Source organism: Pelophylax lessonae (genome assembly GCF_965119305.1).
Source record: "Pelophylax lessonae genome assembly, chromosome: 2".
In the NCBI taxonomy this organism is placed as follows: domain Eukaryota; kingdom Metazoa; phylum Chordata; class Amphibia; order Anura; family Ranidae; genus Pelophylax; species Pelophylax lessonae.
Genome location: NC_138769.1, coordinates 144,606,354 through 144,629,674, shown reverse-complemented (window position 1 = coordinate 144,629,674; position 23,321 = coordinate 144,606,354). Strand labels below are relative to the sequence as shown.

Here is a 23,321-nt window from a genome sequence, read left to right as displayed (position 1 = left end):
TGTGAAGATACAATCTCGAAGTTCATCTTTCGCCAACAGGTACCTCCTCTAATTATCAGGATCCATGTAGTAATCCAGTTTTCATGGTCAAGTTGAACAAGCTGAAGTTTGAAGCCGATTGGCTACCATTCACAGCTGCACCAAACTGAGTGCTCCAGTTTTAGTAAATTTGCCTCTGTGCAGGAGCTTCCCATATTTAGACCAGTTTCTGGTGCTCTTTCTCCTCGTGCAAAGTGGATTATACAGCGTTTTTGTCTGGACAAATTGGGCTTTTGTTTGGTGGTAAATGATACGAAGAGGCATTGGAGTATAAGGAAAAGTGATACCCTGGAAAGGAGTTATTATAATAACATCCCCCATACTTGACTGAGCTATAAGAGGAGAGGATAGATGATCTGGCTTTTCAATATATTAAAAAGCACATTTCATACAACATTAAGGTGAGCAGGTAGCAAACCTATAAGTGATGAGCACTGAAGAGCACTGTTTCTCACAAGGTGTAAAAGTGGAAGGAAGTAAATTTTGACTCGCAGAAGAGGAAGTTTGAAAATTGTTTTTGGACACTTGAGCACAATTATTAATTATTATTATTTTTGATCGATCCCACAGAAATATTGTATGGCAGTAGAAACTTGACATTTATTAGTTGGCACATCACACTTTATTGATCACTATTGTCACTAGGGATGCACCGAGATGAAAATTCTGGGCCGAAACTGAAAATGCAGGATGCCCCTGGCCGGAAACCGAAAATTACTTTTTCTCCCAAATAATTTTAAAATAGATAGAAGAGGGGCATACACCAAAAACAGGCAGCGACGTACACCTGTTGCTGCCACCCTGTCACAGTATATGTACTGTGACGGGTTGGCAAGAGGTTAATTTAATTACCAATGGTATTTGTATTATACGGCATGAGGGGGTTTAATGTATTGCCACTGCTGGTCACTGATGCATTAGTGACCGACCAGTGGCAGTTAATTAACCCCTTTGTGCTGCATAAGTGCAACCAGTATCAGTGTTAATTAACACTGGTTACACTGATACTGGTTGCACTAATGCAGCACAAAGGGGTTAATTAACTGCCACTGGTCGGTCACTAATGCATCAGTGACCAGCAGTGACAATACATTAACCCCCTCATGCTGCATAATACTAATAAAAAAGAAGGTTATAACCGCGCTGAAGGTGAAAAAGTAGTGAGCTGCGACTTCAAGTGTGACCACACCCCTTAAAATATGCAATATAATAAGTCGCACTAAATGAAAAGAAAACAAATAAATGTCCAACTAATGAATGTCCCAAATTGAACGTAGATAGTGACTAGTAGTGTTTGAGAATCCTGAACAGCCTCCAAAGATCCCATAGGAATTGTGCTTACCGGAACGGCAATTTTAAATTGCAAGATTCATATGATGAGGTAAGTTCACATGCCCAGGTAATTCAATGGAATTCTTGCGTCAGACTCTCAATGTAGATGATCGTATATCACATAGAGGAAAAAAAATCATTCCATAGCGTGATACCGTACAAAAATTTGTCAATTAATCAAAGTGTATTCGACCACAAATATTTGTGAATATCCTTCACCAATTGTGCAGCCGCTTACCAAAGAAAAGTAAATATGTGTATTGATCCCAGTGACAAAGGAAGAAAAGACCGCCACCAAACGTAGAGCCTCTTACCAGATAGATCAGCAAAACGTATATTCTATCCAAAATTAGAGAGGTGAGCCACCACCGGACATAAAGCCTCTTACCGGATTGAAATGGAAAGTCAGCAGAACATTAGATCCACATGCACCAAATATCAGCAAGCCACCCAAGGGCGTTTAAAGCCTCTTACCAGACCATAAAGAAAAATGCTCGATATAGACACTTGATGTAATCCCCCAGCGTATGGACAGGTGTTCTCAGGGACCCAATGGCATAAAAGCAAATCGCAGATAGGTTGCGCGATGTGAACACTAGATGTACACAGGTGGCCTCTAGGACCCCCTAGTGCCGCAGGCTGAGCCGCTGTTGTTCTCAGGATAAATCGCCAGACCAGCCCAATAAGGAGAGAAAGGCGCCAATAGTGTAAAAACTTCCAACAGATTTATTATTAAAAAGGTAGTGTACTTACAAACCGAGATTATTATGTAGCGAAGGATGTGAAGCCGCCGGCCGGACGGCAAGGCGCATCCGCTCCCTCAATAAGCCTCCGGAGATGACGTCAGCACGCCGTGACCTAACGGCGTTTCGTCCGAGGAGACGTTATCAAAGGTGCGGACGGCGTGCTGATGCCATCTCTTATAGTCCGCTCGACCGGACATCCGGATAGAGGTAAACAACTCCGCCATTAAGTCGGAGACCAAAAGACCGGATGTCCGGGAGAAGTTAGGAATACTCCGCATATTCCCTGAAGGCATAACCTTAAAAACAAAATACACTTATGCTACACTCTATGCGCCAATCAGTCTCAACTGTGTCGCCGCACAAAATGGGCAAGTGCATTTTTCCTAAAATTATAAAGATTTCTATTTCAGCGAATTCAGCCTGTCCGGTCCCAGCGCCATCTAGTGTCCCAATAAGGGAAACACATCAGATCGAGCCGCCATAAGAATCCTCTGGGAACCTGAAAGGCCTATTCACCTGTGGTATTATGTGGTATTATTTTACACAATACACTTCAAGAACATATTAAAATCATATCAGGGGAACGATAAAGTACTCAGTACACACGTTCCATTAAACAAAATAATATAGGTGAATGTAAACCTCCATCAGAAACCGATCCAAACCCTCTATTTCACATACTGAATTCATTTATTTGTTTTCTTTTCATTTAGCGCGACTTATTATATTGCATAATACTAATACCATTGGTAAACTTGCCTAAGCTTCGCCCCCCCCCCCCCTGCCTCAGCGTCCCTCTCAGCAGTACACCCCCCCCCCCCCCGGTTTGGCGGACAGGATCAGATGGCGGCAGATTACTGCTCCATAGAGGAGAATGAAGGGTCCGATCAGTTCTGCCTGAAAAACTGACAGGCGGACCTGATCAGACAGCCCGTGTGAAAGGGGCCTTCGGCTGTGGCATGGCGATGAGAAAAAAAAAATATATATATTATATCTATCTCTCATTTTTTTTTATAATAATTGGAAAAAAAATAAATAATTTTTTTTAATAAAAAAAAAAAAAGAAAAAAATATTTATTTTTTTTACATTTAAAAAATAAATTAAATTAATAATAATAACCACACTCCCTGTCAACGGTAACTAACTGGACAGGGAGATGGGAATGCATTGAGAACAAACAGGCAGTGGAAACAGTCATTACAACAGTCATTACTCCCGGCCACCACAAGAGGGCGCCAGTTCCCCATTGGAAGCCTCTCTCATCTCAAGAAGGCCGAAAAGCCGGGGCCTCAATTTTCGGATGGCGCTGAAGTCCGTGCACTCCGTGCGCGGAAGTCCGTGCAAAAATGACAGGACACCTTCTGCAGGGCACCCCAGGCGCCAGGTCGCTAATTCTAGTCGCAAATGCAACCTGGCGCACGGGGTTTGTCAAGCCCTGATTATAGGAATCACCTCGACCCCAGCATCTTATCAAAAATCGGTTTCAAGGACAACAAAGGGCCCAAGCTGATCTCCGGTCAGCTTGACAGTGGATCTCAAACAGATTGGTGCCTATGACATAGGATTGCCCAGCGGAGGACCCACATTGTGTCAGGAGATTTGCCCATTGCTGACTACAGGGATCCCACCATCCATCCATTTGAGAGGATAGTCTGTGGAGTTTGGCTTGGAGCACAGAGCCTGTATTTTGGATTACACACATGCACCTTTATTGTGTGTTTGAGGTAAGCGGCCACTACACACTATATAGCACCGAGATTGGACCGATATTGAGTGATTGTTTCACGCACATAGGACTATGTTTTAGCACAGCTATTTGGACATTGATTCCACTCTTATTTGCTTAAAGAGGAAGTAAAGTCCCCAAAAAAAAAAATGAGAAAAAAAAAAGCCCTGTAAAGAGAAAGGTATAATGAGCTAGTATGCATCGCATACTAGCTCATTATGAAGTACTTACCTTAAAACGAAGCCCCCGCCGCGCCGCCCGCTCAGCGACAGGACGGCCGACATGTCTTCCGGGTTCGCGTCCTCCGGGCATCTGATTGGCCGGAGGCGCGATTACATGACTCCTGCGCCTGCGCGTGGGAGCCGCCGTTCACGGCACTGAGCTCTGAAGGAACGGCACGGGTGGCCGTTCCTTCAGAGCGCATGCGCCAATGACGTCATCGGCAGTATGCACTCTAAATATCTCCTAAACAGTGCAAGCTTGGGAGATATTTACAGCACCTATAGGTAAGCCTTAATATAGGCTTACCATAAAAAAGTTTGTGAGGTGGGTTTACAACTAATATGGATTGATTTTGGTTCTTTATTTTACTAGCATCATTATTTCACGATTCTTTTGGACATTGAGCATATTTGTCTGTTGCACATTTTGATTTCACAGCATCATTTGGTTGACACATCATTATTACATTGTGTTTGATAAAGCACAGATTTATATCTACACTTGAGTTCACTTCCTCTCTCTACCTGCATAGGATGTCAGTTTTGTACCAAAGCAGTGTCAGAGAAAAGCAATGAACCTAAGAGAAAAGGATTTTACGGTAAGTCAAAAATCCAGTTTTCTCTATCGTTCATTGACGGACGCAGTCTTCTGATGCATATCAGTAGGGACATCCCAAAGCAGTACCAAAATGAGGGGTGGGAACAGCAGAAGAAAAAAAAAAACAGTCCCCAAGGCCAACATGGCCATCCAGGCAACACAGGACTCATCAGAACAACCAGATGAGGTCCACCTGAAAACAAACATTAGAACACCCTCAAGGAACCGCGGCCTGCAAAACCTTGCGGCCAAAAGCGGCATCCGCAGATGCCATCACTTCCACCTTATAAAATTTAGTAAAGGTGTGAACAGGCGACCAAGTCGCCGCCTTGCACACCTGAAACAAAGACGCCTGATGACGAAAGGCCCAGGAAGCACTAAGCGCCCGAGTAGAATGCACCTTGACAGGGAAGGGAGGAACCTGACCCTTAATGGAATAAGCCTGCACCACAGACCATCTGATCCATCTGGAAATAGTCGCAGCAGACGCAGGCATCCCTTTCTTTGGGCCATCCATGAGCACAAAGAGCGAGTCAGACTTGCGAAAAGACTCGGTAGACGCCAAATACACCCTGATCGCACGAACATCCAGGGTATGCAGAGAAAATTCCTTAGGATGTTTAGGCTTAGAACACAAGGAAGGTAACACGATGTCCTCGTAGCGGAGGTCACACTGGAGTTACCAAATATCGCACCCTCTGGATGAAACTACGCACCAGGGAATGGTTGGCCAACGGCCTCCGGAAGAAAATAGCCAAGTCCGAGACCTGACCCTTGATATACTCAAGGCCAACTTTTGATTAACTCCCCGTTGAAGGAAAGGCAAGATCTGAGCCACCGAATAAGAGCGCGGGTGAGTCCCAAGGGACTCACACCACGCAATGTACGACTTCCACGTACGATAATTCTTCCTGGAAGACGCTTCCTTGCTTTTAGCAGAGTGGGAATCACTGAAGCAGATAAACCCCTGTCCTTCAGTACCTGGCTTTCAACAGCCAAGCCGTCAAAGCCAGCGACTGTAAAGCAGGATGGAAGATTGGCCCCCGAGACAGTAGATCCTCCCTGAGAGGAAGTCTCCCGGGGCGTCTGCGACAAGCCTGACTAGGTCGGCGTACCAAGCGCGACAAGGCTAGTCCGGAGCAACAAGAATGACCAGAATCCCTTCCGCCTGTATCCTGCGAAGAAGTCTTGGCAGCAACTTGAGAGCAGGAAAGGCATACATCAGCCGGTACCTGCCCCAGGGTGCCACCAGCGCGTCTGCGGCGTCTGCCAGAGGGTCCCGGGAGTGTGCCACACACCGCTGTACCTTCCTGCTGACTCCAGACGCCAACAGATTCACATCTGGAGTGCCCCAGCAAAGGCACAACTGTTGAAACACCTCCGGATGCAGGGACCACTCCCCTGCATCCAAGGCCTGGTGGCTGAGGTAATCCGCCTGCCAATTCTCCACTCCTGGAATGTGTACATTGATCGTCAATTAAGATTCCTCCAGGGACCAGACTACCTGTGCTGAGTCCTGATTGAGGACTCCCCTCCCCCCCCACCCGGACAGACTCGCATCCGTGGTGACAACCGTCCAGTATATAGGGAGAAATGATTTTCCCGACCGAAGCCACCAGACTAGGGACTCTCTGGTCCTGTGGCTTAACTGAATCCGAGAATCCAGAGAATTCGGGGGTTTGTTCCACTTGAGAAGAATTTCCTTTTGACGAACCCTCGTGTGGAACTGAGCGAATAGGACCGCCTCGAAGGAGGAAACCATCAGTCCCAATACTCTCATACAGGTCCGAAGGGACGGTCGGTCGTTGGACATCAACAAACAAACCGCCGACTGGATCTTGCGGAGTTTTTCCGGAAGAAGAAACACCCTGGCAAAGGTCGAGTCCAGGGTCAGGCCTAGATAGACTAGTTTCATGGAAGGGGTCAGAGACGACTTTTGGAGGTTCACAACCCAGCCAAACTCCTTCAGAGTACACAAGGTGACCCCCAAATTTTCCGTCAGCAACGCAGGGGACTCCACACAGAGAATCAGAACGTCCAGGTAGCCCAGGACCAATATCCCCCGCTGTCGCAACAGTGCCAGGACCGAGGCCAACACCTTTGTGAGGACCCGAGAGGCAGAGGCGAGACCAAAGGGTAACGCCCCAAACTGATGGTGGTCTTCTCCCACAGCAAAACTGAGAAATCTTTGGTAAGCAGCACATATTGGAATGTGAAGGTAAGCATCCTTGATGTCTATTGAGGCCAGAAAGTCCCCCTGTAGGGACTGATGTAGGGAGGCCACCACCCTGCGAATGGTCTCCACCTTGAACTTTTGAGCGCGCACGAACACATTCAGAGCCTTTAGGTCCAGGACCTTGCCCTCCTTCTTGGGAACCGTGAACAGGTTGGAATAAAACCAGTGAAAGCGTTCTGCGTGCGGAACAGACACTCTCACTCCTTGCTGTAGCAAGTCCTGCACTGCCCCATAGAGCGCCCGCAAGCAATCCGGGGATAGGCGGACATTGGAAGGGAAAAACCTGACCGGAGGAACGGATGGAAACTCGATCTTGTACCCGGACCGCACAACCTCCCGGACCCATTTGTCTGGGATCCAGGCCAGCCACACGTTCCGAGAACCGGCAAAGGCATCCCCCGAGGGCGCACCTTCAGGCCGACGGGGCCTTGTCCGCAAGCCTGGCGGAACCGGACTTCTGTTTCCCAAACCAGGGCCGTTTGGAGGCACCCGCGGGAGCCTTGAAGGGCTTAGCCTTATCGGCTGCCCCGAAGGACGAGAATACTTCCTGTGAGGCTAAAAGGACGGACCCCGCCTACGGCGAGAGTCCTTACCCCTGGAAGAATGTGGGAGAAAAACACTCTTACCCCCCGTAACATCTTTAATAATGTCGTCCAGGGTAGCCCCAGACGGTCCCCTTGAAAAGGGAGTTCCGTCAAGGTTTTCTTAGAAGCCTGATCAGCAGATCAACACTTAAGCCAGAGCATACGCCTCATGACCACCGCCGAAAACGACAGACGACCCAAAGGGGAAGCAATGTCCAGCATAGCATCGCAAGCATACTGCAACGCCTGCATTATCTGGGCCAACAGCTCCCCAAAATCAGGAGGGACAGGCTGGCCCTCTTCATGACTGTGTAGCAGCTTCGCCCATTCAGCCACCGTTTGGATGACTAGGGCCGAAGCAAAGTCAGGTCGTAGCGCAGTCCCCGCCATAGCGTACATGTTACGGGCCACCTCCGCCTTCCTATCCTCTGGGTCCTTAAAGGATGGAGAAGCTTGCACCGGAATCACAGTAGCCTTGTTAAGTCTGGAAACTGGGGGATCCACCTTAAGCGGCACTGACCACTGGATATGGGGGTCCAGTCTGTCGCCCAGCCCGGCATAATTGCTTGAAGATCTCACAGGAAGATCGTTCCAGAGAAAAAAAGACTAGCTAATAAAAAATGCTACATAAAAAGAAATACCCCCATGCCAGGACCAAAGATCCCAGCAAGGAACTAGGTCCTTACTCCTTACTAGGCAGAAAAAAACTGACATCCTATGCAGGAAGAGAGAGGGTATACCCCCAGGAACTGCCCATAGGCGTAGCCAGAAATTCTTTCTGCCTAGTGTCCTACTCCTGTAGGGGGCGGTATTACCCTACTGATATGCATCAGAGGACTGCGTCCGTCAATGAACGATAGAGAAAAGGTATTAGACAGCAAATTTTTATAAATCACAATGGGGGAGCATCATGTTATTTAAAAGAAGGAACTATAGAAAGAAAACTTATTTTAGCAGCAGGACAAAAAGGGCTGGGGAGTGGGGGTGGAGGACAGGAGAGCCACAGATGACGGAGGCACATAAACTGACCATGGTGTCAGGGCTCAGCAGCCATGATAAACCGTGGTCAGTTTACAGGGGGGAGGGCAGAACTAGGCAGGTATTTCAGGTGATAGAAGTGGCCAAATTACACAGCACAAGCACTGTCCTGTATAACATGCTTTAAAGGAACAGAATCCATGTGTTTTTTTTTTTTTTTTTTTTAAGTGTTACAAACGCTTTAAGGTACCCTTTAAAACTATGCACAATCTTGGAGGCACCCAATTTTTAGTTGTAAAAAATAGTTTTATATAATGCAGCAACATCCACACACGTAGGACACCAAACGTTAAAAGTGATTCTTCCAAAGAAAATACACTGATGTCATTATTGGTTGTTAGGACCCTGGCCACTAGAAGGTTGTTATGGTGCTTGATTAATGCATTGATCCATGCATTTGCTTGTATACAGTTTTTGGGTAATTCTATTCATTTTGCCAAGGAATCCTGGTTGGAAAATGCTGGTCTAGAATAAGGCCCAAGTACTCCAGGGGAAAGTTGGATAACGGATTTTTGGAAGTTGATTACCCAACCAAAAACCTGAAAATGTGAGTAGTCCTTTGGACAATTGCGGAGGAAGGAAAATGGAGTCCTTCAAAAGAAGGTTGTCTAGATTCCCTGTGACCTGAATGCCCCGAGTTCTTAAAGAGGACATGACTTGTTGTAGGGTATCCACACAAAAGAGCCAATCAGAAGGTAAATGCTGTAATTGTTCAGCCAAGGAATGATCCTGTGATACAGGATCAGGTTGGTTTTTCACTGCTTCAGTACAAATAGCTGCAGTTTAAAAAATAGAAATTGCAGCAAATGCTGGTAGCAGAGCTGGAACTGTGAGCCTTTAACCACTTTAAGACTGGAAGGATTTGCCCCCTTAATAACAAGGCCACATTTTTCAACTTAGCAATGCGTGACTGACAATTGCTCGTGCGTGCGACGCTGTACCCAAACAAAATTTACGTCTTTTTTTTCTCACAAATAGAGCTTTCTTTTGGTGGTATTTGATCACCTGTGCAATTTTGATTTTTTGCGCTATACACAAAAAAGGAGCGACAATTCTGAAAAAAAATTATTATTTTTCACATTCTGCTATATAAACATTCCCAAAGAAAAATTTAAAATCTAAATTTTTTAACATTTTAGGCCAATTTGTTTTCTGCTACATATTTTTGGTAAAAAAAAAAAAAAATTTGCAATAAGCATTTTTTGATTAGTTTGCGCAAAAGTTATTGCGTCTACTAACTACGGGAAAGATTTATGTCATGTTTGTTTTTTTACTAGTAATGGCAGCAATCTGCGATTTTTTTTGCAGGACTGCGGTGGACAGATCGCACCTGACATTTTTGACACTTTTGGGGGGACCAGTGACATTACTACAGTAATCAGTGCTAAAAATATGCACTTTTACTGAAATAATGACACTGGCAGGGAAGGGGTTAACATGATGGGTGATCAAGTGGTTAAATGTGAGCCTAGGGGAGTGATGCAAACTGGGGGGGCCATGGCTTGTGAAATGACCATAGAGACGTGATCCTATATAGCAGGATCACATGATCTCTAGGATTATCACAGGGAGAAAAACGGTCAGCTGTGTTTACAACAGCCGACCGTCCTCTCTCAGCGGGGAATGATCGCGGGTGTCAGGTGGCAATCGGAGCCCCCTGACACAGGCATCAGCCTCCCCGCTGACGAGCGGGGGCGGGAGCGCGCTAGACTCCCGAGAGCGAGCGCAGTACATGTATCCTATCGTAGGTGTGTTCCTATATAGTAGGTTTACAGGGGCTCTATGATCATTCCAAGGAGAAGAACGGTCAGCTGTGTTTACAACAGCTGACCGTTCTCCCTCAGCACTGAACGATCGCAGGTGTCAGGCGGCAATCGGAGCCGCCTGCCCGCTGCATTGGCTTCCCCGCTGACAGGCGGGACCGCTGTACAGTTACGGCGCTTTGCGCAGGAGCGGCTGCCAGCTGCAGTACACCTGCGGCGGGCAGTCGTAAAGAGGTTAGGCGCATCTTAAACTGTCGGGCAGAATCTTTGAATCAAGGATCATCATCTATAAGTACAGTAAGACTGAAATGATAGACTCAGCTATTGGAATAGACTACTTTTTTGTGAACTTCAAAAAAGTTTTCAATTGGATAGAGCTCGACAAGGATTCTTAGACGGGTGAACCAAATCGCCATAGGATGCCCATTATATTTGTTCATGAGCAGGAAACCTCTTTTTAGACATAGCATGTCTCTTAGTACCCAAAAGGGGCATAGCGAGACAGAGGAGAACCAAGTGCGACAACGCTGATGTTTTTGTGCACAGCAGAAGCATGTTTATACTGGTAAGCATATTTAATGAAGCCGTAACACATCAGGTGTAAACAAACCAGGGCGTGAGAAATCTTCAGAGGCCTCCTCTAACATTGCTTTCGGGTCCTTTTCATTCCCTTCAATTTCTACTTCTTGTACAGCAGGCGGACAATGCTTTATCAAACAGGAAGTGAGACACACGTTACGACTAACTCAGACAGGTCCCCATGCAGCACAAGAAAAGGAGTGGGCTCCCATGAAGAAAAAAGATCAAAGGCAGAGATAAGACTGCCGGGGGCAACAGAGAGAAGAGAGCTTCATTCCTAAAGGGGACCTTTTAAGGGAGTGACCCCCTGGAACAAAGGGGAGAGCTCAATATGGGCAGGGGCACCTTAAAAATGCAGCAGCAGGACACAAAAGATTGCAGTGGTCAAAAAAAAAATTCTTGCAAAAAGAGTGCACAAAAAGTAAAAGTGCCAAGGTGTTTGGAACAGTATATACAAGGCCGAACCAAGACCTGAAGGGTACCAAGGGCTAGGTGTTTCCAAACAGAAAAATTTGCAAGATGAGGAACAGAAAAGTTTTGGGGTGGGGTTATCGGTCATCACACTACATGAGAACTACCTCACACAATGGAATGCATAGTATGAGGAGAGCGACCTATAGGGGAAAAATCGGTAGGGAAGTCACACAACCTGAGATTTTTGGTAAGAGAGGTAGCTAATGCCAAGTTACTCACAGACTACATGTGGAGAGGGAAACACTGGGAACACAGGCAATGCAAAATTTTCCAGTACTAATCTGGTGAATGTAGTCAGTCGGTTTTCAGCCAAGAAAAATCCATTTCTCTGATGTTCATTGATGGACACAGCACTCATCCCTCTGTGGAGTTATTATTCTCCTGACAGCTTGTAACAAAAAAAAAAAAAAAAAAGCGACTAAAGCAGGGAGGAGGAGTATACCCCCTGGGACTGCCCATGGGTGTAGCCAGACGTTTTTTCTGCCTAGTGTTCTACTCTTGTAGGGGGCAGTATAACTCAATGGTCAAGAATGATAGGAGCTTTGTCTATCAATGAACATGAGAAATGGATTTTACAGTAAGCCACAAATCTAATTTTTTGCTAGAAAATTACTTGGAACCCCCAAACATAATATTTTAGTAGAGACCCTAGAGAATAAAATGGTGGTCATTGCAATCATTTGTAACATAGTTATTGCGCATCGGTTTTTCAAACGCAAATTTTTTTAAAAAAAAGATACACTTTACTGAATTCTAGAAAAAAAAAAAAAAAAAAAAAACGTTTATACCCCCATTTTTTGTATATGAAAGAGGATTTTACCCTGAGTAAATAGATACCTAATATGTAATTCTTTAAAATTGCGCGCACTCGTGGAATGGTGCCAAACTACGGTACCTAAAAATTTTCATAGGCGACATTTCAAAAAACTTCTACAGGTTACAAATTGAATTAGAGGTGGACTACAATTATTGGTCTTGCAAAGCTTCTTAATCTTCTTAACCATTGGTTATACTGCCCCCTACAAGAGTAGGACACTAGGCCGGAAAAAGCTTGACTATGCCTATGGGCAGTCCCAGGGGGTATACACCCACTCTCAGCTATAGGCACTCAGTTTTGTTAAAAGCAGTGTCAGAAAAAAGCCAACTCCACAGAGGGGTGGGCGCTGTGTCCGTCGATGAACAACAGAGAAATTGATTTTACGGTAAGTCAATAATCCCATTTTCTCTTTCGTTGATTGATGGACACAGCTGCTTCTTAACCAATGGGACGTCCTAAAGGAGTGTTAAACATGAGGGATGTGAAAATATCAGAAAAAAAAACCCAAGGCTAACTATAGCCAAACAGGTAACAGAGCTCAACCATAAACAACTGGAGCTCACCTGAAAAACAATACACCCTCAAAGAGGACCAGGTACTCTAAACAGCAGCCAGCAAAACCTTGCAGCCAAAAGAAGCATCCGCAGATGCCAACACAATCATTTTACAAAAAACTTTGTAAAAATGTGCACTGCCTCACTGACGCTTGAAGACGGAAAGCCCAAGAGACACTAAGCGCCTTAGTAGAGTGCGCCTAAACAGGGAAAGGAGGAACCTGACCCCTGACGCAATGGGTCTGAACCAATATCTGATCCAACCGGAAATGGTCGCAGAAGAAGCAGACAACTCTTTGTGAGGTCCGTGAGCACAAATAGAGTGTCTGACTTCCTAAAAGACTCCGTATCTGCCAGGTACATCCTAATTGCCTGGACCACATCCAAGACACGCAAGGAAATTTCCTTCGGATGTTTAGGCCTGGGACACAGGGAAGGCAACACAATACTGTAGCTGCATTCAAATGACAGTCAGAGACCACCATAGGAAGGAATGACAGACAGAGAAAGCACCACCTTATCCATGGGAAATACCATAAAGTGAATGACAGGATAACGTTGTCAGTTCCGACAGCCTGCATGCAGAGATGATAGCCACCAAAGAAGGCCACCTTCTGGGGAAGCATAAGAATGAAACTCCTGAATGTTTTCAAAGAGAAGCTTCATTAGAGCTGAAAGCACCACATTACGATTCCAGGGCGGCAATGGAGTCAGCACTGAAGGAATCAAATGTCAGACACAAAAAAGGTACACACCAGGGAGTGTGTAGCCAAAGATCTTTGGAAAAGGATTGTCAAAACCCGATACCTGGCCCTTGATGGTACTCAAGACCAATTTCTGTTCAACCCTTCATTGAAGGAAGATTAAGAGATGATCCACCGTGAAGGAGCGAGGATGAACGCCAAGAGACTCACATCACACAATGTACGTCTTCCACGTACGATGGTAAAACTTCCTAGAGGCAGATTTCCTAGCTTTTAACAGCCTAGGAATCACAAAATTCCAACCTTTAGCACCTGGCATTCAACAGCCCAGCCGTTAAAACCAGCGACTAAAGCAGGATGGAAGATTGGTCCTTGGGACAGCAGATCCTCCCTGAGAGGAAGTCCCCCAAGGAACATTGGCGACCAGCCATACCAGATCGACCTACCAAGACAGGCGAGGCCAGTCTGGAGCCACTGGAATGACCGGAATCCCTTATGCCTGAATCCTGCACAGGAGTTGTGAGAGAAGTTTGAGAGGGCTGGAACGAATCAGTCAGCCCACCTTAGAATGCCAGCTACTTAACAAGCCACCAGGACACTTCCTTTGCCCCCTTGGAGGTTAACATAGACCATGGCCGTGGCATTGCCCAAAAGAATTCGTACTGGTCACCCCTGAAGACAACTGTCCAATGAGCCAGACAAAGTCTGATCGCTTAAAGTTCCAGTACACTAATCAGCAGTCTGGGCTCTGCCAGAGTTCAGACCGCTTGAGCACGTCTATACTGAGGACGCCTGCCCACCCGGACAGGCTGGCATCCATGGAGACAACCGTCCAGTACAGGGGGAGAAGGAATTGCCCTGTCGGAGAGCGAAGCCACCGCTAGAGACCGTGGATCCTTGACCCATTCCACCAAAATCATTTTAACAGAGGTCTTGTGTGGAACTGTGCAAACAGACTGCCTCGAGGGTGGACACCATCAGGCCCAGCCGCGCATGCAAGCCCAGAGAGATGACCGTCTGCTGAACAACAGAAGCTGAATTGCCTCCTGAAACGTCTGGAGTTTTTCCTGAGGAAGAAACATTCTGGTTGAGGCAGAGTCCGACCCAGATAGTCCAGTTTTTGTGGACAAAACCAAAGCAGACTCCTGAATTTTCAGGATCCAACCAAACTCCCTCAGAGACTCCGCTCGCAGAATAAGATTGTCCAGGTACCCCAGTACCACGATCCCCCGCTGACTCAAACAATGCCAGCACCGGGGCCAACACTCCTGTGAAGACCCGAGGTGCGGAGGGGAGACCAAAGGTCAGCACCACAAACTGATAATGCTCCTTGTCCACGCAAACCTGTAGGATGCAACTAAGAAAATGTCAGGAGAGACCTAATGGAACAGTTTTTGGGGTTAATCAGAGGCACTTTAAATGATGGAAGGTGTGTACTGACTCGTACGAGTTTGAATGTGATTGCTTAATTCTGAACAAGCTACATCCAGTTATAAGACGGTGTGCACACTTCTGCAACCACATTATTTTAGTTTTATATTTTTACTTACTTTCCGGACAGTCACCTCAGAGAGCTTTCCTTCTCAGGAAACACTGGCTCAACCATGTAGATTTAAACCCCGTCAGCCAGTGCCCTTCAGTTCTCCAAGAGTACCTCCGGCCAGCTGGGGAGACAGATATATCATACCAACCTCCATTCTTCTGACCGTCTTATGTCCAGAACTTCTTCGGGTGGGTAACGGTGCTGTCCTGAAAGACTCCTGGAAAAGACTTTACCAGTAAGAGTAACTGTTTTTCCCCCCTCGTCTTTCAGGACAGCCACCTCTGAGAGGATAAGTGAGTACTTACCCCTAGGGTGGGATCACCGCTTGAAGGACTTTGTACCCAAAAGCCTGATCTTTAGCGGACAACCGGTCCAGCCTGTAGTGCTTGGTGAAGATTGAAAAACTGGACCAGGTTGCTGCCCGACAGATCTGCTCTGGGGTAGCACCAGCTCTCTCGCCTGGGAAGTCGTCACAGCCCTAGTGGAATGTGCCCTGATACCCACCAGGACCTCCTTCCAGCTTGAAACATAGGCCTGGCTAAAGAATGCTTAGAGGCTTTAGAACCCTTACTAGAGTCCGCAAATAGAACAAAGAAGGAATTCGACTTCCTAAATTCCTTTGTACGATCCATGTACTGAAGAACACACCTTCTAACATCTAACTTATGATAATTACCCTCCTGTTCACTTACAGGATTCGAACAGAAAGTTGCTAAAACTATTTCTTGGTCTCTGAGAAACATCAAGGCCACTTTTGGTAAGAAAGCCGGATCTGTCCTTAACACAACACAATCCAGAAAAACCTGTAGAAAAGGAGTTCCAACAGAAAGCACTTCCAGTTCACTAACTTTTCTGGCGGTAGTGAAAGAAAAAAAACAAAAAAAAACAAACACATTGTCTTGAGGGTTAAAAACATCCAAGAAGCTTTCTGCATACCAGCTGTTAAACGCTTCCAGGTCTTAAAGGTAAATGGCCTGCGTTTCCTTTTTGCTGCAAGCAGTCACCACCAAATGATCCGAAAATCCCTTGCTTTTCAGCAACTCTTCCTCAGAGCCAGGCAGTGAGATTCCAATTATGGTCTCCTGGGCCAATGTGGCCCAATGAGGATCAGGGTAGTGTCTTCCTTCTGAAACTTCCCCAAGACCACTGGTATTAGTACAGGCAGGGGAAGGCATAGCATCTGGAGAAATGCCAGCTCTGAGCGAGCGAATTCACTCCCAGCGCTCCCTCCCACCTATTCAGGGAGAAAAGCCGCGTTTTCTTATTCTGCCGAGAGACAAACAGATCCATGCACAGCACCCCCATCTCTGAGGGATCAACCTGAAGACGTCCTGATTGAGGGTCCAGTCGCCTTCCTTTAAGGTTTTTCTGCTCAGGAAGTCAGCCAATTGGTTCAATTCTCCCTTTAGGTGAACCGGCGACAAGGAGAGCACCTGGGCTTCGGTCCACTGAAGAATTCCTTCTGCCAGTGCCCACAGAGGCTTGCTCAGTGTCCCCCCTTGTCGGCTGACATAAGCAACTGCTGCGGAATTGTCTGAGCAGACCTGCACATTGTGTCCCTGTAGTTGTCTGGAAGGCTCTGAGAGCCAGCTCGATTGTTCTCAGTTCTCTCCAGTTTGAATATCGCCATGAATCTTCGCTTTTCCAGGACCCTTGAGTCGGGACTCCAAGTGTGCTCCCCAAAGTATGCCACTTGTGTCTGTAGTGACGACTCTGGACACTGACGGGACCCATGAGAGACCCTGAGACAGGTTAGAGACTCTTCTCCACCGCCAGAGGGATCTTTTTATTCGTACAGGTACATGCACCAGGGAATCCAGAGCCCCAATCTTCTTCCCACCAAGGTCAGCTCTTCATTGAGTTTTCTTGGCCCCCCCCCCCCTCGGTCTCTGCACCTTTGCCCCAAGATTTCTTCTGCCCCTCGGCCCTCAGGGCAAAAAAGTTTTTACGAGCGCAAGACCTCTTTGTTCATTGCATCCACACTTGACAGGAAGGGATTTTTTTTCCTGTCCGCCTTCCGATCCAGGACAGTTTCCAAGCCCGGGCCGAACAGGTGGTCCCCTGTAAGGGGAATCCTGCAAAGTTTAACCTTGGACCCGGTATCATCCTGCCAAGTCTTAAGCCAAAGAGCCCTCCTTGCTGAATTGGCCAGGGCTGAAGATCTGGCAGACATGCGTACAGATTCTGCTGGTGCACCTGCAATATAAGCTACACCCCATAGAAGCGTAGGAAAGGAAGACAGAATTGCCTCCTTCGAGGTGCCAGCCTCAATGTGAGCCAGTACTCCAGATTACAGGCAACCACCGTCAAAACCATGGCAGGTTTAAGATTCCCAGGTCTTTTTAACCACTTAACGTCTAGACACGTAGACCTACGTCGGCTGACTTTGCGGGGTTATACCGGGATGATGCCTCTAGCTAGAGGCATCATCCCGGTACCGTGGTTTGAAGCCGACGGTCGGCTCTCCGTCGGTAACGACCGATGCGGCTCGGGAGCCGATCGATCGTTACCCGGGGGGGCGGGAGGGGACGTCCCCCCCCCTCCCGCCGCCTTCCGTGGCTTTGCTTGGGGCTCCCGTCCCACCGGGAGCCCCGAGCACCCAGCCGGCACGTCCGCCGGCTGGATGGAGTCCCGATGAATGCCGGAAACGGCATCGATCGGGTCTCCAATGACGTAACTTCCGGGTTACTGTGCTGCAAAAGGCGGCAGATTTGAAAAACGGCTGTATGCAAAAATGCCGTTTTCGGCGTTTTGCATACAGGGAAGTGTAGTGGAGGGGTCTAGGGTCTTTTAGACCCTCGATCCCTCCATAAAGTGTACCTGTCACTACATATTGGTGTCACAAGGGATGTTTACATTGTTTGTGACAGCAATAAAAGTGATCAGATTTTTTTTTTAAAAAAAACCTGTAATAAAAAGTTAAAAAAAGAAAAAATAAATGGGAAAAAAAAAAAATTTAGCCGCCCCCGTCACCGTTAGCTCGCGCACAAAAAAAAACATATACGCAAGTCGAGCCGTGAATGAAATCGCTGTTCAAACCACACATGTGAGGTATCGCCGCGATCGCCAGAGCGTGGGCAATAATTTAAAAAAAAAGAGCTACACTCTAACTCTAAACTGGTAACCGCTAAATAAATTTAAAGCGTTGCAGATTGAGATCTCTATTGACCGTAGTTTGTCGCCATCCCACGGGGGGGCGCAATTTTAAACCGTAACATGTTGGGTATCTATTTACTCAGCGTGACATCTTTCACAATATACAAAAAAAATGGGCTAACTTTACTGTTTAGTATTTTTTAAATGCAGTGAAATGTGATTTTTCTAATTTTTTCCAAAAAAATGGCGTTTTAAAGACCGCTGCGCAAATACCGTGTGACAAAAAATTTTGCAATGACCGACATTTTATTCTCCAGAGTCTTTGCTAAAAAAATATATATAATGTTTGGGGGTTTTAAGTAGTTTTCTAGCAAAAAATACTGATTTAAACTTGTAAACAAAAAGTGTCAAAAATAGGCTTAGTGGTAAAGTGGTTAAGGAGAGAATCAGTCCTTTTATCCATGGGATCAAAAAGAGAGCCTATATCTTTAAAGGCTAGGTTTGTCTGCCTTGCGATCTGAGAGAAGGATGTGTCCACATTCAGTGACTTGTTCCACACTGACACGTCTTCCTCAGAAAAAGGAAATCGCCATTTCAGGGCCCTAGAAAAGAAAGGCTCTCTCGGGATCCTGCCATTTCTTTTTGACTGCTGCCACCAGGACTTTGTGTACGTTAAAGACCCTCCGACGGACAGGGGTGAAGAACCACCTTATCTCTGTGAACCACCAGATAAGGTGAGCGACAAGACAACGCCTCCAGCTCTGACACCCTGCACGCAGAAGTAATAGCCACCAAAAAAGGCCACCTTTTGGAAAGTAAGCAGGGGAACCTCCCGAAAACTCTCAATGCGAGGCTTCTGCAGAACAGAAATTGAGGTCCCACCGCGGCTCCCTGGATAAAAGGTGCACACCAGGTAATGTGTGTCCAATGGACGTTGAAATAAAACCAAAGGCCAAAACCAGGCCCTTGATAGTACTTAGGGCCAAGCGGTGCTCACACCCCCCCCCCCCCCCCCGAGGAAAGCAAATATGTGAACCACCGAAAAGGAGCGAGGATGAACCCCAAGAGACTCTGTTGAGGCGAGAAGCCAATAGGTCCACATCAGGAGTACCCCACCAGTTGGAACACCTCCGGATGAAGCCACCATTCACCCTGGTCCAACACTTGTCGACTGAGATAATCTGCTTGCCAATTTTACACCCCTAGAATGTGTACAGTAGAGAGGGCTGGAACGAATCGTTCTGCACACCTTAGAATAACGGCTATCTCCCGAACCGCTAGGGCACTTTTTGTTTACCCTTGGTGATTGACATATGCCACAGCTGTGGCATTGATTAAATGCATACCAGACATCCCTGAAGATGTCCAATGATTCAGACAAATTCTGATCGCTCAGATCGAGTTCCATTACATTGATTGGCATTCTGGACTCTGAAAGAGTGCAGACCCCCTGAGCACAATCTGTGCAGAGGACACCTCCCCACCTGGAAGAGCTGGCATCCGCGGTGACAACCGTTCAGAACAGAGACAGTATTTTCCCTGTCGAAGTGCCAAGGAATGAAGCCACCAGATCAGGGACCCTCTCGTACCCCGTCTCAGCAGGATCAGATTGTCTAGAGACTGAGGATTCTTGTCATATTTCCCAAGGATCTCTCTTTGCAGAGATCTCGTGTGGAATTGTGCAAATGGAACCGCCTTGAAGGTAGACACCATCAGGCACAGCACCCGCATGCAAGCCCGGAGGGATGACCGTCTGCTGGACAAAAGAAGCTTGATTGGCTCCTGCAATTTCTGGTGTTTTTCCAGAGGAAGAAACTCTGGCTGAGGCCGAGTCCAGAGTCAGACCCAGATAGTCCAGTCTCGTGGACGGAACCAGAGCAGACTTCTGAAGGTTCAGAATCCAACCGAACTCCCGCAGAGTTTGCAGAGCAATCTACAATTTGTCCATCAGAGCAGTCGGAGACTCAGCTAGCAGAAGATTGTCCAGGTACCCCAGTACCGCAATCACCCACTGATGCAACAATGCTAGTACCAGGGCCAACACTTTCGTGAAGAGTGGAGGCGAGACCAAAGGGTTACGCCACAACTGATAATGCTCCTTGCCCATGGCAAAGCAGAGGAAGCGCTGGTGACCGTCACATATTGAAATGTGAAGGTAGGCATCCTTGATGTCGGCGAGAAAATCCCCCTGATGTAGGGACGCCACCACTGTATGAATGGACTCCATTCTTACCTTCTCTACCAGCACAAAGCAGTTTAGCACCTTGAGGCCCAGAATTGGACGTACCTTGCCTTCTTTCCTGGGAACTGTAAATAGGTTTGAGTAAAACCCCTGAAAAGTAGGAACCAGCACAATCACCTCTTGAAGTAACAAGTCTTGCACTGCCCCAAAGAGACCCCGTAAGAGATCTGGGGACAAGCACAGGTTGGAAGGGAAGAACCTTTCCGGAGGATAAGACCTAAACTCAATATTTTAGCCGGACCGAATGACTTTGCGGACCCACTTGTCTTTTACCAGAGAGGTCCACGGATCCAGAAACCAGCGAAGACGACCCCCCACCCCAGATACGGGTGAGGGCGCCCCTCATGCAGAGGGAGCCTTGTCCACAGGTCTGGAAGAGCTTGCTTGCGACTTACCAGACCAGGTCCTCCTGGAACCTCCGGTGGAGGCTCTGAAGGGCTTAGATTCCTTGTCTTGAGACCCTGAGGGACAAAAAAAGCCTTTTATGAGCCAAGAAGAAATATCTACGACGGGGCTCCTCGTGCTAGGAAGCCTGCGGGAAAAGAGTATTCTACCCCCCTGTGAGGCCCTTAATGATGTCATCCAAGAAAGCTCCAAACAGGCGATCGCCCACAAATGGGAGATCAGCTAAGGCCTTCTTAGAAGTGTGATCCGCAGACCAGCATTTCAGCCAGATAATACGCCGAAGTACCACTGCTGAGACAGACAGTCTGGAAATCAGGGGAGCCGCATCCAAAGAGGCATCACAGACAAACTGTAGCCCCACCAGCTCCGCAAAGGCAGGGGGAATCTGTTCCCCGTCCAGGTCCCAGCGTAAAAGTTTAGCCCTCTCAGTCAGAGTTTGCGACACCAGGGCGATAGTAAATGCCCGCCTAAGTGCTGAACCAGCCACAGCAAACATATGGCGGGTTAGAGCCTTCAACCTCCTATCAGTCAGGTCTTTAAAGGCCAGGGACTGGAAACGAGTAAGTCCACTACATGTGGGACCGTTCCCTTTTTTAAGCAAGGAATCCTCAAAAGGATCCCGCATAGCAAAACTCTTAGGAACCGCAAAGGTGCACTTTGGACAACCCCACTGTTTAGTAGGGATGCACCGAAATGAAATTCTTGGCCGAAGCCGAATAATAATAAAATGTTTGGCCAAAGGCCGAATACTGAACGCGGGGTGTTTCGCATTTTTTCCATTTATTTTGCCAATTTTTTGACCTCTCTCTTGTCCTCTCGTGTCTCTCTCTCTCTCTCGCTTGTCCTCTCACTCTCTCTCTCTTGTCCTCTCATGTCTCTCTCTCTCTCTCTCTCTTGTCCTCTCTCTCTCTTGTCCTCTCATGTCTCTCTCTCTCCCTAAATGTTACTGTAGGGAATGGGATTCAGTGCACACTGCAGCCTTGTACCACAGGGTTAATGTTAGTGACACTGTAGGGATTGGGAAGGATGCTGGGAATGGAAATCAGGAAGCATGCAGGCAGCCTTGTAAATTTTAATTGCAGATACAGGGCACTGGGCAGGTCAGGGTTAATGTGGTAACATCAATTACTCAGTGACAGTCAGTCAGTGTCAGTGTGGACTCGATCAGATTATACAGTGACACAGTCTCTCATAGTGGTGGTAGTAGGAGGCTGGAGGTGGACTAGTAGGAGCCTGGAAAGGAGCACAGCTGCATACATACATTACTCACTCGTGCACTGCAGCCCGCCCCACACATTCAGTGAGTCTTACTCTCCTCCCTAGTTTTTTCAATGGCACATTCAGGAAGCCAATCACGCCGTGAGTAGAGGCACAGCGGAACCAATCAGGTGTGCAGGCACGCGTGATTGGTTCGCTGTGCAGCTAATCACGGCGTGATTGGCTTCCTGAATGTGCCATTGAAAAAACTAGGGAGGAGAGTAAGACTCACTGAATGTGTGGGGCGGGCTGCAGTGCACGAGTGAGTAATGTATGCTCACCGCTGAAGTGTCCCGGCTTCACGGAAGTCTGAGAGTCCTCCTGTCCTCCTCCGAGTCCCTTCCCCCTGTAAATATCGTGACCTCGGCGATATGAATATCGCCTACGGCCACAGAACGATAGTCAATATCATATCGACTATCGTTCAGCCCTATTATTCGGCACAAAATTATTCGGCCTTTTGACTTATTCGGCCGAACACCGAAAGTGCTATTTTTTCTATTTTTGGCCGAATAATGTTCGGCCGCCGAACATTCGGTGCATCCCTACTGTTTAGTGACAATATTATCAAGGTAGGCGGGAAAGGGGAACGCCCTCGCCGCCTTGGAGGGCCTGTGGGTGCCAAAAAGGGACTGGCGCCTCCGACGCAGCATCAGCCATCTTTAAAGTTTCACACATTGACACAATCAACGCATCCACCAGCGCCTTTTCATGTGTGGCTAGAGGAGCAGAGGAATCATCCTCACTATCTGAGCAAGCAGGGTGCGTAGACGCAAACCCAGAAGGGGGGGATGCTGCATGGGAAGGAGGGGAACCATCCCATCCGACCATCCCAGGGAGGTGCCCAGGTCCACCCCAAAAACCTCCAGGGTTAGAAGGGGGGGGGGGGAACGACAGCTTCTTTCCATACCAGGAACAGGGTCGGCACCGCTCCTGACAGACCACCACTCCATCGGAATAGGGGGGAATGTCAGCCAGGAGGAACGCTGTGACTCAGGCCGAGGCCAGGTTATATGCATCTTCATGAGGAGTTTAACCCGCAGGCCAGCCCCGTCCAGTGGGGCTATGTTGCGGCCGACCTAGCGCGGAGCTGAGGACTGCACGCGCTCGCTGGCCAGACTAGGGGGACCCTCTAGATCTAGATTATTCAGTCCATCGCACAGTCCAGCAGTTGATAATAGATACTCACAGGAATAAAATATTAAAAGATAGGAAAAAAATTCCATTTAAAAAGAAAAAAAATTGCCAGGACCAGAGATCCCAGAAAGGAATCCTTACTCCTCACTAGGCAGAAAAAAAACTAAATGTCTATAGCTGAGATTGGGAGTATACCCCCTGGAACTTCCCCATAGGCATAGTCAAGCTT

The 23,321-nt window shown here is 47.4% G+C and overlaps 1 protein-coding gene across 2 annotated transcripts in view; it reads right to left on the bottom strand.

Annotated features, from left to right (window-relative positions):
* CLUH (clustered mitochondria homolog) overlaps positions 1-23,321 on the bottom strand; it is a 256,366-nt gene that overhangs the window by 114,721 nt on the left and 118,324 nt on the right. The gene's annotated exons all lie outside the window — the stretch shown is intronic.